The sequence below is a fragment of the Arachis ipaensis genome, chromosome B5, assembly GCF_059453495.1.
Source record: "Arachis ipaensis isolate K30076 ecotype BB chromosome B5, ASM5945349v1, whole genome shotgun sequence".
Lineage (NCBI taxonomy): Eukaryota > Viridiplantae > Streptophyta > Magnoliopsida > Fabales > Fabaceae > Arachis > Arachis ipaensis.
The window spans coordinates 125,205,737-125,222,894 of NC_142440.1; the positions used below are offsets into that span (position 1 = coordinate 125,205,737).

Consider the following 17,158-nt stretch of genomic DNA (forward strand, 5'->3'; position numbering starts at 1 on the left):
ATTTTAAAATTCGTGTGTCGACGTATCCATGTCGTGTCGTATCCCATATCCGTGGCAGTGTCCGTACATCATAGCCTGTACCCAGCATAGAGGATATTGTGAACAACTCCGCTAGGGAGACAATGGAGAATTTAAACAATGTCAACAATGGGCTGTAGATTTAGTCCAATACATGTAAAAAAAAAATACTCTACAAATTACCTAAACAAAAAATCTACTTAGTTATTCTAAAAGAATAACCATCCCAAACCCTAATTTACCAAAACATTTCACTCAAATACCCTCTTCTTTTCCAACCGGTTGCCACCCCCACATTCATCAATAATCATCCCACTTCATCGTCGCTGTTTGGCTTGCCACACGCCGCTACCGGCGTCGTTCACCCCTAGTAAAAATAACCATCCACTTAATGATAAAAATAATCATCCGCATACCTAATGAATTGAATATCCAACATATTTTAATTATATGTAACTAAATCCAATCTAATCCAAATAATCATCCACATAAGAATTAAAATAACCATCCGCATACCTACTAAAATGACCATCCTAAACTAGCCATTGAAGTAGAAGAAGAAGGAGATGAATGAACAGAAGAAGCAACCATGATCAAACTCCATTAGCCGCGTATGTCCCTGTATATTGATCGGGTATGTCGCTGATGGTGACACTGGGACGGTGAATGTAGTGGGCTGCGGGGGAGGCTGCAAGGCCGGCGGCAGGTGGGCAGCGCAAAGGAGGCTGTCCGAGACTGGTGCGGCGCGATCAGACGTTCGCGGAGAGGCTGGGCGGCGGCGGGTGGGCAGCGTGAAGGAGGCTGTCCAGGGCTGGTGTGGCTCGATCAGACGTCCACAGAGAGGCTGGGCGGCGTCGGCTGAAGGCTAGGCAACGGCGGCTAGAGTCTGGGCAGCGTCAGACCGGAGAACGGGGAATTGAAGCAGCAACTGAGTTACTCTGCAGACCGGAATTCGTGAATGGAGAAGGGAGGTTAGCGTAATATTGGGTGTAACTGCACCGTTTGTGATTTGGTTTAATTTAAAATTTTTATTTTTTAAATTTCAAAATTTGAAATTATTAATAATTAATTAATAATCTGATTTATGATTTTAATTTTTTTTAATCTATTGTTCATGTTGTTTACCATTCTCATTGTTTTCCTATACTTTTTTTTACTAGTGTTAAACCCGTGCGATGTACGGACTTACATTTTAATTTGACATGATAAATTGAAAATAATATTTTATAATCATAAATTTCTTAAGTTTAGTATAATATTATCATCGTCTTATATAATAAACATGCTTAATATGTTGTTTTATCTTTATTCAAAGTAAAATGCAAATGGAACAATTTGAAGTCTATAATATTCTTGAGCTATAAGGAAAGAGACCTAAAAAAATAAGAACATATATAACCGTAATAGTAGCATGTCAATTTTACACTAAATTTTATATTATAAGGCTAATGGAAATTTATCGAAAACCTAGTATTTTACTAACCTCATTAGAAAAGCAATTGGCATATAATGTTGTGCTCCATGTTATACATTTTATTTCAAATCTAAAAGTATAGTTAATAAATTAGTTATATATACGACAAATATTTGTACAAAAGTATAAATCATAATATGTTACTAAAATGAAAATATTATTTTTTTATCTAAATATTATTAAAAATTTTGTTGAACACGACATTTGTTGTTGATGACTTTGGATTGCTGTCTTCATCTAGAATTAGAATGTTCAAACTATTGTGACTCTTAACTTTTGACAAAGCAACGTAAAGTTACTCATTGGTGAACACTAATTTTGGCAAGTAAAGTCCTATATATGATAATAATTTACCACATAGTGAAATACCTTAGTTTTTCAATATTTTTCTCCTCATATATAGTATCCCATCAGCCAATAATATCTAAGTTGCATTCCAAATACGATTTGGTTTATTAACACAGTAGTCCCATAAAAATAGAAAGCATCTTGAAAGTTAGGATATGTAATCCTGTTAACTGTTCTAATAGACTCATATGTTGTGTAACCTTTTTGAATAATTAACAAAATTCTCATATAGTAGATATCACATGTACCCGGTGGAACACAGTTTAACCTCCTGATAGAATATTCTCTTACGTGAATATCATTTCCTTTCTTCTCTATCATAAACAAATTGATTTAGAAACTCAGCATACGTTAAAGTTTGACCTACTTCAAATTTTTTCTTGGCCTCTATTCATACTAAGAATATCGTACATTTCTTTTTCTCTTGATCGGGGATTTTCTCAAGATTGTCATTGTCTTTAAATATGATATTTTGCTTTTCAGGTAAATAAAAAATTAATCTCATCACTAAAAACCATCTCCGATAAATATCATAAGTCAAAGTTTTTCACACAGCCTCCCGTAGAGACAAATATCCACAATCATAAAATTATTTGATTTTATAATACATTTTTTTTAAGTATGCTTTATCTTCTATATTTTCAATACTAACATACCAATAATAACATTTTAAATAAAAAGATACAAATATTTATTCACCGAAAATAATTTTTTCCTCAACAAATTAAAATCTTTCGAGTAAAAAAAAGTTTAATATTACAAAAATATTTATAACAAAATAAAGTTAAAATAACAATCTACATAAAAAATGCTAAAATAAATAAATTTAAATTTATAGAAAAAATTCTTAAAACAAATCTAAATAAATAAATTTACATTGAAGCCAATATTAAAATTTCTAAATTTCATTTTACTCATTTAATATGTGTATGTTTATATGAAAAAAAACTAATTACAATTTAAAAAATAACAACAATAAAAAATTATACCAAACTGCATACATATATATTTTATATTTAAAAATTTAAAAATTCATAAAATTTTAAACACAATTTATAAATTATTTTTAATACTTAATTAATTAATTTAATTTTATAAAGAACAAACGACGTACAGTATTTTTTTAAAGTATGTTTATTTTTTATATTTTTAATATTAACATATCAATAATAATATTTTAAATAAAAAGATAAAAAAATATTTATTTTCAGCAAAAATAAATTTTTTTAACAAATTGAAATCCTTTAAGTACAAAAAAAGAATTAATATTATAAAAAATTTTGTAACAAAATAAGGTTAAAATATCAGTCACTACCATCGCTTTAATTATGTTGTTGCCAAGTTCGTTAACTATTAACTTTGTCTTGTTGTATAAATTTAAAGTCTGATATATGTTTTGCAATAGCATTACAGCAATTTTGACTTCAAAGTCAACGTACGGTTAGATAGTCCTGAATATTTAACATCATTTAGGAACTCTGGTGTGAACCACTCTTGTTGTACATCTTTATTCTCATTAGCTTGACATGTTGTGTCAGAACTCAGAGACCCCTTTCTCCTTTTCCATCTCTGAAAAGATTGTTAAGACGAAATCGTTTACCTTCTTGACACTCTCAAGCGTGGGTGCTAAAATTACCCTAATCTAAAAATATCTGTAATTTGACATATTTTGCAACAAATCTAGATATGCAAAGTTTACCAAATGAGGGAGAGGATCATCAGTAGTTGTAATCAGCAGATCATCTGAAATTTTAACTTCTAACTCATCACCATCATGTTGATCTAAAGAAGACATTAAAAATCCCATGTTTGTATACAGCTTCAGAACCTAATAAAACAACCACAGATGGGATGAGTTAATAGCTGATGACAATATATCGTGTCTACTCCCTTTTGAAATTACCGGAAGTATGTGTCTGAAATCACTTCCTAAAACCACAATCTTACCACCAAATAGTTGATGTGTCTTATGTTGCCATAAATGATTTTTTAGTTTCATCACAAGTAGTATCGATCTTATTATTTGCCAATAAAAATAAATAAAATTAAATATAATTTGTAAATTAATAATTTGAAAAAAATATTTTAAATTTTTTGAAATACTAAATTAATTCAATTTTATCGAAACAACATTAGAAACAGAATTAAGAATAAAGGAATGTCAAATTAAAATTTTCTTTTAAATAACACAAATAACCTCATATTTTAATAAAATTGGTAATTTTATTTATCAATTTAATATAATCTTTTGTAGTTATTATATTTGCTTATAAATTATATAAAATTTTAAAAATATTCTTAAACTCATTTGTTTACTTAAAAATTTAAAAAAATTATATTTTAAATTTAAATTTAAAATTTTAAACATGGTACTTTAATTAGAAATTTGAATAAAATTTTTTTAAATAAGTACATATTAAAAATTAATAACCATATAAAAAATAATTCATATGAAAAATTTATAATTTTATGAATAACCTAAACAAATAGCTTAACTTAAGCAAAATAATCTAAGTAAATAACTTAAAATTAAAAATAAAGTTAAAAAATGTCTGGTGATTAAATTTTCAGATAAAATAAATATAAACTTATTATTAGTCTCTTTTTTTAAAGAGTAACATTGTCAATAAAATAAATTTTATAAATAAAATGTAACTACAATTTAAAAATTTAAAAAATAACAATCTAAATAAATAATTTTTAATTTATAACTATTTTTTTAATTTAGTTTAACAATATTAAAAACTAAATACCTAACAACCTAAGAAAACATATTTTAAAATTTAAAAAATAACAACCTAACTAAATAATCTATTATTTTATAAATAAACATTTTAAAATTTCTAGTGACGACAACTAAACAAATAAATTCTTAAACTCAACGTACTCCCATTTGTATTACACTACTACTACAACTAGAATACTATAAAGATAAATATAAAAATAAAGATTCCAAAATATAATCAAAAGTTAAATTTAACTTGAATTTGTTTTCCTAAATAAAAAAATAAGGAAGGAATGAATTAACAAGAAACAACCTCCTAAACCCGATTCCTTTGCTGTAATCACGCATGTCTATCGCCAAACATAGCAAAGATGATATTTAGAGAAATAAGGCATGGCAAAGCCCCACCACGTTCGAAGGAGTTGGTTCCCATTGGCAGTTGCGCAAATAACTAATTCGCTTTGCACTGGGGACTCTCCTCCCAATAACCCCTTTGCCGTCTCTTCGATTTTCCTTCGTTGCCTCCCCCTCTTTCAACTAAAATCATAATGGGCTTCAGATCCCTCTTCAACCGCAAGAAGAAACTCATCAACAAATCTTTATCATCGCCATCCGACGCCGCCACCGCCGGCACCACCGGCTCCCCGCTCATCTCCCGCTCGCCGTCCTTGGCGGTGTACACCCGCGCCGAGTTCGTCTCCGAATTGGAGCAAGTCTTCAAGAAATTCGACGTTAATGGCGATGGCAAGATCTCTTCCTCGGAATTAGGATCCATAATGGGAAGCCTTGGGCAATCTGCAAGCAAGGAGGAACTTGACAAGATGATTCGCGAGGTCGATGCAGATGGCGATGGATTTATCAGCCTTGGCGAGTTCATTGAACTAAACACCAAAGACATTGATCCCAATGAGGTTCTAGAAAACCTAAAGGACGCGTTCTCCGTTTTCGACATCGACGGCAATGGCTCTATCACTGCGGACGAGTTGCACAACGTCATGGCCAGCCTCGGCGAATCGTGTTCTCTCGATGAGTGCCGGAAAATGATCAACGGTGTTGACAGTGACGGCGATGGCGCCATCGATTTTGAGGAGTTCAGGACGATGATGACGGGTTCTCGCTTTGTGTCACTTGAAAGTTAAATGGTAAAACAATGTGATGATGCTTTGTGTGCTTTTTGCCATTATTATGAATATAATTACCTTTTACATGAATTTGGGAGATTTTGTTTTAGCTTGTTTTCTCTTTGTTTCGGAGAAATTGTTGGTTGGAAAGGGTTTTGGTCATTAATTATCTTGTTTACGGGAATGACATTTAGATTTTAAAGTAAGTTAATTTGACCGGTCCTCCATTCTTTTCCTCCGTTCATGGATGCCATCGTTTTCTAAAGTCATATTCTTATCCTAGTCTTATTTTTCCTGCAGTGGGTATTAAAAAAAAAAAAAAGCCCGCCAGAATTTTTTATTTTTTTATTATTATTTAGTTATTTATTTAATTTTTTAGTCTAATAATTTAATAATATATTATATTTTATATTTTTAAATATTGATAATTAATTAATAATAAAAAATAATAAATTTTTATAATTTTTTAATATTTAAAAATAAATGTTAAAATAAATGTTAAAATTAACTACTAAAATATATAAATAATTAAATATATATAATTTATTTTTTTATGTAAATTTTATATTTTATTGTGTATTTTTTATATGTGATTGATTTTTGTAGTTGATTTTAATGAATCATATTAAGTATCCAATTATCAAATTTAACTATCTATATAAAATATAATATTAGAATATAAAATATATATTAAAAATAAAATCAATAACATATTTATTTTTTATAAATAAATTGGTGAATAATTTTAATAATTGATTTAATGTACACATAATACACATAATATTATATTATTTTTTACATGGTGATTATTGTTGGTATTAATTAGCGCAGCTATTATCTAGTTATCTGAGAGCTGTGAAATGAGTCATGTTCATAACTTTATAAATTATAATCATACCACCAACGTGGTTGCCGGAGACTTGATCAGACTTGATCTTTTAGACCACCCATTGATATCTCTAACAATAATGTCATATATGACCATTGCCCAATATTTGTATACACCCGTCTGTAAGTTTTTTATTTCTTTTTATATTTAAAGTTGATATGGTGGTTATAACTCCGTTGATTGTGCTCATAATTTGGATAGAAAAATACTAGGAAAATCAAAAGAATTTATTATTTTTAGTCAACAATTAATCATTAATATTTAAAATATAGGCTAAAAATATATTTAAAATGTTAGATTAAAAAAATTGAATTAATAGTTAAAAATAATAGTAAAAAATAATAGTATTGACCTTCTAGTATTCTTTATTTGGGTATGAATATACTTCATTGTGCCTTATATATCGGTTACACAAGAAATGTTTATGATGAGTAATGATTTGATTAACAAAATAGTAACCAAATAATGGGATATACAGATGCCATACTATTTATAAAAGAGAAATTCATACAAGAGAATACGTTGTTAGAAATTCATTTAGATATAATTTTACAAAATATTAGAAACTAATTTGAATGTGGTAGTATTTTTTGCAGTTATTCATTTTTGGTATTTTTCTTTTCCTAACGTATACTTTATCCATTCAAGGCATATCAAGTTTGATTTTGGTTCGACGAGCTTATACCACGAACGGAGATTTATCAAGCAAGAACAGAAGTGATCAATAAGAAATGAAAAAAAATATATATCTTTTATAGTGATTATATATGGGGTGTGATCTAGTATGAAGATGATTTAATGGCTATTGTGACTACATAATTAACCATGCAATGAGGGTACAACTGCTGGCAAAAAGCATCAACTTTAATCATTATTACTAGCATCAGACTAATCCGTGCCCATGAATGTTTTAATTAGCAGTAAAGATCTTGAAGTTACCACATGGACAAACTAGTAAATAGCAACGCAAGGCTATTCATAATTTGTGTGATTTTTATCCTAGTGATTTTGTGTTCTTTTATTTTTGGTGCGTCAAATTTTTGGTGTACCAAATTGGTCTGGACAAGTTCTAATCACAAAATCTTTCAATTGTAAGAATTAAATTAACCTTACATTTAGGAAGAAATTAATTTTTATATTTGTAGAATATAGTTTCCGAAAGAGAGATGAATTCTTTCTTACCATGGGGGGAAATGTTATCAAATTATCATATGTTGTATTTATGAGTAAATATTTTCATAACTCCCGGAATTACATTGCTTGTGACATGAGGGAAATGTTACATCTATCCTAGTTTTTTTCTAATCAAGTTTATTATTTAATAATTAATTAATTAAATTTATAATAATTTAAAATTTAATTTCATAAGAAAATTTTTTAAAAATTATTAGAAGATAATACACTTGAAAAATTAAGATATCTAATTTAAAATTTAAAAATATAACAACAAAAATTTTAGTAAATTTCTAACCGATAATAAACCTCTTTAAATATTATCGTTACGATTCATTTCATACTTATTGGATTTGAATAACCTTTGGCTATATGAAAAGATTAGAAAACTAGATTTATTCTTTGAGTTCAGTAAAAAAAAATCAAATTCAAATTCAATTAGATAGATAAATTAAGAAGAAATTTTTTTTTTGCCCCTATTTTGGTTGCGTATATATATCCTTGTTTTTCTTCGCTTTTCTCTTTCTTCTCTTTTGCCACCTTTTCTATTCTCTGTTTGGTTTCTCCAAATTTCTTTCTTCCTTTCTTTGGCTCTCGAGACTTCATTAGTTGCGCTCTTTTGTGTCTCCTTCATCTCTTCATCCTCAAGGTTATTGTTGTTAAATCCTTTTTCTTTTCCTGTGTATATGAATGTTGCTGTTTTTGTGCTTTTCTTGCGTTTCCTGTATCCTCTTTAGTAAAGGGTTGTATCGATCAATTTTACTTTTTCTTTTATAAAAAATATTTGATCTTAACAATTTTTTGTCTTATTGGTGTTATTTGCTTTGATTTCTAGAAATTCTTCTAGTAAATGCCTTCTAGTTTCTATTTTTCATGTGTTTTGAGTTTTTGTTTTGGTACTTGGGTTTTCTTTGCCCCGGAGTAGTGGTGTCACCTTTTTAGGGGATAGTGTCGCTGTTACCATGTTAGTAGAAGCTGTGGTTTAATACTTTAAAAGGGATTCGATTTGTTTTGAATGTATCCAACTTTTTTCCTGTCTTTAGGCCTTTCTTTTTTCTTTTGTAGGTCTCGGTAAATCCATGTCTCGTTATATAGTTGTCATTATGCCTTCAAATATATATACCAGAGATTTTTATGTGGGTAGATTTGATCGTGTTGAGTGTTGTTTTTGTGGTGGGAACAAAAATGTCAGCGGAGTTCCGACTTACTCGGGCTTTTTGTAAAAATCAAAATGAGGAGGAGAACTATGATCTAGTAGCACTTGATCCTTAGGAGAGAATGTGTTACCTTTTTCTTGACAACTCGGAGCCTTATTTTATATAATATATGAATGCTTTTTTGATAGGATAGGAATTAAGATCCCTTTTACTGAGTTCGTAATGGGTATTTTATTTTCCTCCAAAGTATCTCCTTTTGAACTTCACCTCAATTCTTGGACATTCATGCGCATTTACCAGGTTGTATGCCAAGTCCTTGGACTTATTGTTTCTCTCTGATTTTTTTTTTATCTTTTTACTTGACAAAACCTTTTAGCTCAACCAAAAGACAGTAATGGACATCCTTCCAAGCTCAGCAAGGTCGAAAGATTTTTTTCATCTTTTAGGAATCCTTTTATAATTTTAAAAACTATTATTTTAATTTTCAACCTAGGGGAAACTTCCGACCTTTTTGGCTAAATGAAAAATCAGAATATATATTTCATTTGTACTAGAACTCTGAACCCGAGGTTGTTTGTTATCATTTGGATGACCTAGATGAGGAAGATGCTATGATTGTGGAGATGTTTCAATAGTGTTGTGGTCAATCTCCTAATCTACCCACCAAAACCTTACTAATTAGTAAGCCTAGTTACGTGTAAATCAAGTTAGGTAGGTTTCTGTAGATTCAGTTTCTGGCTTTCCTTTATGTCTGTTCTAACTGGAAATCATTTTTTCCTTTTCAGAGAGAATGATTAGTTCTTCAACTTCATATAAGAGGTTAATAGCTTCCAAAAAAAAAGTGCCTAGCGCCAAGCCCAGGAGGATCAGCAGGTGCAGCAGGTCAGTCAATCATCAAGCCCTTCTCCGACTTCTTCGCTTGTTCCTAGAACAGCATAGCCCTAGGTATAAGCTCCTAAGACTACTCCTAAGCTCCCTCCTACTCCAAGAAGAGAAATACCTTAAGCAGCAAATATAGGAGCTTCTTTGAATCTGATTTGGATGCTCAGGATTTTGTAGACGAATTCGTGATGCATGGCAGTGTTGTTGCTGTCAATGATGTAGGCTCAGGGGAGAATTAGGAAAGTTTAATAAAGGGTGGGATCTGTACGTTTGTTGTATGCCAGACTATATAGAAGAAACTAAAAGATTCTCCTATTAGGGCTTTGAAGGTTGAGTTGTTTGCATTGAAGACTTAGGTGGAGACCCTTTAGAAGAAGAAGAATCAACTTGAGACCGAGAAAAACGCCCTCAATTCGAACAACACAATGCTGAGAGGGATGATGAAGCAGGCAGACACGGATTATGAAGCAGCGTTGGTAGCTTAAAAAAAAGGCTAAGGAGAGCCATGTCCGAGTTTTTAGCAAAAAACTCAAGTTGGAGAAGGAGCTCGAGAAAATAAAACAAAATTATGAAGACTTAGAATACGCGTCAATGAAGTGCTTGGATGATACAGTAGATAACTTGAAAGCCCAATTTCAAGTCTTAGTTCTCGAGTTCAATATCTCAATCATAGATCCCGACAAGATCATGGTCGGTGATCAAATTGTCCTTATCCCAGAGGAGCCCAAGCTGGACAATCCTTAGACTTTTTCTTCTACTCTTGCTTCAACTGATGAAACCTCCCAGCCTGTTGAGGATGAAGCTGCTCCTACCTCTTCTTAGTTTCTTTTTCTTTTATATTGTACATTTGATGGCTTAGGTTGTGGGCTTTGAACACTTTTATTCTGCAATGGTTTAAGTACAATTTTATCTCCTTTTTTATGGCTTTTAATTTCTTGTTTATTTTCTTTTACTTGGCTTGTTACTTTTGTTTGTTGTTTTATATAACTTAGATTGTAAGTTATTTTGCAATTTTGGTTGTAGCCTGTATTGCGTATATAACTCGTACATCCCAACTCAGGCCTCGTCGCTTTTCTGTGCTGGCCAGATAAGGTCGGTTACAACTTTTGTGTTTTCTCGAGCTTGAGTGGGTGTGATTAACAAATAAAAGAAAACAGTTGAATGAATTTACTTTTTTATTGATGAAGTAATTTTACAAAATATGTATTAGTTGCTACTAAGAGTCTTATAAGTATCCACTCCTATTCCTTGCTTTGATGCCTCATTAAATCCCCTCCAGTAAAACCCCTTGGAGAAAAACTATGAAGTCAGAAAAAAGACTGCAGCTCATGTTATGCTTTTCTGGTCGTATTGAATACTTTCTGTAGGTCGGACACCAAGGTTGATTACTCCCTGCTCTTAACAAGCATGTTGTCCACATATACTTCCATTAGGGACCTGATGTGCTCGTGGAAGAGTTTGTTCATTAAAATTTAGTATGTAGATCTTGTGTTCTTTAGTACAAATGGCATTACTACATAGCAGTAATTCACCTTTGGAGTGATGAATGAGATCATCTCCTGGTCTGGGGCGTGCATGGATATTTTGGTTGTACTCAGAGTAGGCATCCACGAATGATAAAAATCTATAACCTGATATTGCATCTAGCAAGGAATCAATGCTAGAAAAAGGATAGGGATCTTTAGGACATACTTTGTTCATGTTAGTGTAGTCAACACACATCCTCCATTTTCTATTTTGTTTCTTGACCAAGATTACATTGGCCAACCAAAGCAGGTGCTCAATTTCCCTAATTAACCTGGTTTTAAAGAGAGCTTCCACTTGTTCCTATACTACACGAGTCCTTTCTTCACTTAATTTTCTTCTTCTCTATTGAATTAGTCTTGAACCAGGATATATTGATAGCTTTTGTCACATTAGCTCGTGCAAGATACCAGAGATATCAGACGCTTTCTATGAAAACAAATCCAAATTCTTTTGTAGGAGTTGGATTAGCTCCTGCTTGAGTTCTTGATGTCGTTTTGCTCTAATTGATGAGCGGATATTTTATACGCTTTTTGGAAATATTTTCATATAGTTTTTAGTATGTTTTGTTTAAGTTTTATTGTGTTTTCATAGGTTTTAGTGCAAAATTCACATTTTTGGATTCTACTTTGAGTTTGTGTGTTTTATGGTGATTTCAGGTATTTTCAGGCTGAAATTGAGGAGCTTGAGCAGAAGTCTGATTCAAAAGCAAAGAAAGGACTGCAGATGCTGTCAAGTTCTGACCTCCGTACACTTAAATGAGCTTTCCTGGAGCTACAGAAGTCCAAATGGTACGCTCTCAACGACTATGGAAGGCTAACATCCAGGGCTTTCCATATATATATATATATATATATATATATATATATATATATATATATTAGAATTGAAGGCCCAAAACTGGCGTTCAACGCCAGCCACCAGCCCCATTCCTGGCGTCCAGCGCCCACAAGGGAGCAACTAGAGTTCAACGCCCAAAAAAGGGTCCCTAGCCAGCGTTCAACGCCCCTAAGGGACATTAGCACATGGCGAGACACTCAAGCTCAGCCCAAACACTACCAAGTGGGCCCCAGAAGAGGATTTTCGCACTCCTAAGTCTAGTCTATCATAATTCTGTAATCCTTAGTAATTAGATTAGTATATATAGGAGAAGATCACCCATATTTAGGATCTTCTTCCTCCCCCATTCGAATATTTTCATTACTTTTGTACAGTGCCTCCTAAGGTTAAGGTTAGGAGCCCTGCTGAATTTTATGAATCAATAATATTACTGTTTTCATTTAATATGTCTGATTCTATTCTCTTATGCAACCTCGTTCTTCATCTTATGAATTGAGGGTGACCCGTGACAATCACCCTTGTTCTACATGGGTTTCGTGCGATTCCTGACCCAGATAGCGTTGAACTAAAGCTAGAGATTGCATTGCGGATTCCTATAGAGCATCTGAGCAACTTTGGATATGTGACATATAATCCCATTGACTATAGGTGCGTGAAGTTTTTGTGGCGTTAAGGCTGGAATTAGAGAAGTAGCACTTTCTGATCTGGAAGATCTGCCTTGTCTGTGGCACCTTGAGTAGGATCGTGAAGGGAAGTGAACTGCTTAGAGTTTCATCTTCTGCTACAGTGAGAAACCTAGAGGTGGCTTGATGAGAGGACATGAGTCATCTCAACATGGTGGATTGCTGCAGTAGAGGAGGTTAACTTGATGAAAGGACATGAGTTAATCACTTACGGCTGCCATTGAAGGAATCAGAAGGTTATTGAAGAAGACAGTAAGAAAAGTTCATCCGGAAAGACAAAGCATCTCCAAAGCCTCAACCATTCTATACCACTGAATTCTCATCTCATTAGTAACGTTCTATTTAATTATTCATTTTATATGCTTTCCGTGACAACTTATAATTTTCTATCCGCATAACTAAAATCTACAAGGTGTCCACTGCTTGCTCAAAATAACAATCCTCGTGGGATCGACCCTGACTCACCTTAGGTATTACTTGGACGACCCGGTATACTTGCTGGTCAATCTGTGCAAATTCTGCGAAGCCAGTTTCGTGCACCAAATTTTTGGCACTGTTGCTGGGGATTGTTCGGATTTGACAAACTACCGGATTATCTTGTTGCTTAGATTAGGTACTTTTTACTATTTTGTTTGAGTCTTTTATTTTTCTTTTTTAATCTTTATCCTTTTGTTTGAGTCTTTGTTCTTGTTCTTGTTAAAGTTTCAAATTTTCTTGCTTTCTTTTAAAAAAAAAATTTTCAAAAATAGTGTCTTCTGTTTGAGTCTTGTATCAATCTTTAAGTTTGGTATTTTTTGAGTAATCTTGAGTCTTTAAGTTTCTTTTCTTTTCTTTTCTAAAATTAGAGTCTTTGATTTCAAAATTCTTAAGTTTGGTGTCTTTGAGTATTTTCCTTTAAAATTTTTGAAATTAGTGTCTTTGATTTTTCAAAGTTTTTAAGTTTGGTGCCCTTTAGTTGTTCTTTATTTGCTTTGAATTTTTGAATTTGTTCTTTGTGTTCTTTCTTGGGATTCAAGTTGTTCTTGTTTCTTTTTTTGTTTTGATCTTAAAATATTTTAAGTTTGGTGTCTTTTGGTGTTTACTTTCTTAATTTTCGAATTCTTTTTTTCTTAGATCTAAAAATTTTAAGTTTGGTATTTTTTGGTTGTTTTTCTCTTTCTTCATTAATTAAAAAAATTAAAAAATATATCTTTTCTATCTTTACTCAAAATATTTTTGAAATTTTCAAAAACTTTTTTCGAATTTAATTTTCAAAATCTTATCTTATCTTAATTCAATTTCAATTTTCAAATTTTAAAATTCAAAATTCAAATTTCAAATTTCAAATTTCAGAATTAAATCTTTTTCAAATCTTCTATCTTTTCTTGTTTTCAAATCTTTCTTAATTAGTTACTTGTTTTTTCTTTCTTCTTTTTAAAACTTTGTAACTAATTCTTCTCTCTCCTATTTTCGAAAACTTCATACTTCTTTCTCTCTCTTCTTTTTTCGAAATTCATCATCCAATTTTCAAATCTTTTTAGTTAATTAATTTTTATTTTCGAATTCAATGAATAAATAAAATAAAAACAAAAATATTTTAATTCTAGTTTCTCTTTTCACTTCTTAATTTTCGAATTCTCTAACCCCTTTTATTCGAATTCTTCTTTTCTTCTCTCCATCTTCATTCTTCTTCACATCTCACAGGGAGTCCTATATTCTTTGACATAGAGCTCCCATTATTCTTCTTTCTTGTTTTCTTTTTCTTGTTTATGAGCAGGAACAAGGATAAAGAACCTCTCTTTGATCTTGATCCTGAACCTGAGAGGACCCTAAGGAAGAGTTTACAACAAGTTAAAGCACAACATTCTAGAGGAAACCTCACAAAGCCATTTGAACAAGAGGCTGAAAACACAGATATGGCAGCTGAGCCGAATAATAGAGGAGATGCAAGGAAGGTTCTTGGTGACTTTATTGCACCAACTTCTGACCTCTATGGAAGAAGTATCTCCATACCCTCCATTAGAGCAAATAATTTTGAGCTAAAGTCTCAGTTAGTCTCTCTTTTGCAACAGAATTGCAAATTTCATGGACTTCCACTGGAAGATCCACATCATTTTTTATCTGAATTCTTGCAAATCTGTGACATTATTAAGACCAATGGAGTGGATCCTGAGGTCTACAGACTTATGCTTTTTCCTTTTGTTGTTAGAGACAGAGCTAAGATGTGGTTGGATTCTCAACCTAAGGAAATCCTGGACTCTTGGAAAAAGTTGGTCAATGCTTTCTTGGCCAAGTTCTTTCCACCTCAAAAGATGAGCAAGCTCAAGGTGAAAGTTCAAACCTTCAGACAAAGAGAGGGTGAATCCCTCTATGAAGCTTGAAAAAGATACAAGCAACTGATCAGGAGGTGTCCTCCTGACATGCTCTCAGAATAGTCTATCTTAGGAATCTTCTATGATGGTCTATCTGAGATATCCAAGATGTCCTTGGATCATTTTGCTGGTGGATCACTCTACTTGAAGAAAATGCCTGAAGAGGCACAGAAACTCATTGAAATAGTTACAAACAACCAATTCATGTATACTTCTGAGAGAAACCCTGTGAACAATGGGATAGCTCAGAAGAAAGAAGTTCTGGAAGTTGACACTCTAAATGCCATATTGGCTCCGAACAAGATCTTGACCCAACAGGTCAATATGATCTCTCAGCACTTGACTGGATCATAAGCTGCAACTGGTAGCACTCAAAATACCTCCTATGATGGAGATGCCTATGATCCAGATCAACCTTCAATGGAGGAGGTGAATTACATGGGAGAATCCTATCGAAACACCTACAACCCTTCATGGAGGAATCATCCTAACCTTTCATGGAAGGATCAACAGAAGCCTCAGCAAGGCTTTAACAATAATCAAGGTGGAAGAAACCAAAATAGGTTCAACAACAGACCACCATTCCCATCTTCTCAACAGAAGATGGAGACTTCTAAGCTAAGAAGAGCCTTTCTAACTGAGCAACCATAGTCTCTGAGCTCTCTAAGACCACTCATAGTTTCATAACTGAAATAAGGTTCTCCATTAGAAATCTGAAGGTACAAGTTGGTCAGCTGAGCAAGAGAATCCCTGAAACACTCCTAACACTCTTTCTGGTAATACTGAAGTGAACCCAAGAGAAGAGTACAAGGTCATCACAGTGGACATTCAGGTCAAATCTGGAGGAGAGGAACTAGCATTAAATGCCAGTAAGAAAGACCTTACTAGGCGTTCAACGCCCACAAAGGCATCATTACTGGTGTTGAACGCCAGTAAGGAGGACCTTACTGGGCGTTCAACGCCCAAAAAGGCACACTCACTGGCATTGAACACCAGTCAAGGGACACAACCTAGATGTTCAACGCCCAAGGAATCACCATTATTGGTGTTGAATGCCAGTAAGAAAGCCCTTACTGGGCGTTCAACGCCCACTCAAGGCTTCCCTATTGAAGATCTGAAGGCAACTAAGGATCATGAGGATACTATAGAAGTTTCCTTGCAAGCCTTGTTGCAAATCATGGATTATGAGGATCACTCTTCCTCTGATGAGGAAGAGGAAACTAGGGAAGAGCAAGTTGCTCGTTACCTAGGAGTCCTCATGAACCTGAATGCCAAGCTGTTTGGCACAGAGCCATTGGAGGAAGAACCTCCAGTGCTCACCAAGGAACTCAATGCCTTGGTTCAGCAGAAACTACCTCAGAAGCTGTCGGATCCCGGACGCTTCCTGATTCCCTAAACCATAGGCACTATTACCTTTGATAAGGCTCTGTGTGACCTAGGGTCAAGCATAAACCTTATGCCACTCTCTGTAATGGAGAAGTTGGAAATCTTTGAGGTACAAGCTGCAAGAATCTCACTAGAGATGGCAGACAAGTCCATGAAAAGGGCTTATGGATTGGTAGAGGATGTCTTAGTGAAGGTTGAAGACCTTTACATCCCTACTTATTTCATAATCCTAGATACTGGGGAGGAAGAGGATGAATCCATCATCCTTGGAAGACCCTTCCTAGCCACTGCTAATGCCATCATTGTTCAAGATGCCTAGCCCTAACTCTCCCCCTAACAAAAGAGAAACAGTTGTGCAACACCTAGTGTTCCAACCTTCTCTCTCAGTGTAAAGTTATACAGAGTCCCTAGACACCAATTCTAACTTTGGTGTTGGGCAGCCATTATCAAGCACTGAGAACACAGGTACTAAGAAGAAAGTACCTAAAGGCTAGAGGGATAAGAAAATCTCCACTGAAGGCCTCTCGCCAGGCATGAGAGTCATTTTCACTGACAGTCCAGTCATTCCATACACTGTGAACAGGATC

The 17,158-nt window shown here is 33.2% G+C and overlaps 1 pseudogene across 1 annotated transcript; it reads left to right on the plus strand.

The window, feature by feature from the left end:
* The first annotated feature begins 4,919 nt into the window (after nucleotides 1-4,919).
* Nucleotides 4,920-7,713, plus strand: LOC107642004 (putative calcium-binding protein CML25 pseudogene; annotated as a pseudogene). Its single transcript, XR_015883627.1, has 2 exons — nucleotides 4,920-5,707; nucleotides 7,224-7,713. The product of XR_015883627.1 is annotated as a putative calcium-binding protein CML25 pseudogene (transcript).
* The last annotated feature ends 9,445 nt before the right edge of the window (nucleotides 7,714-17,158 follow it).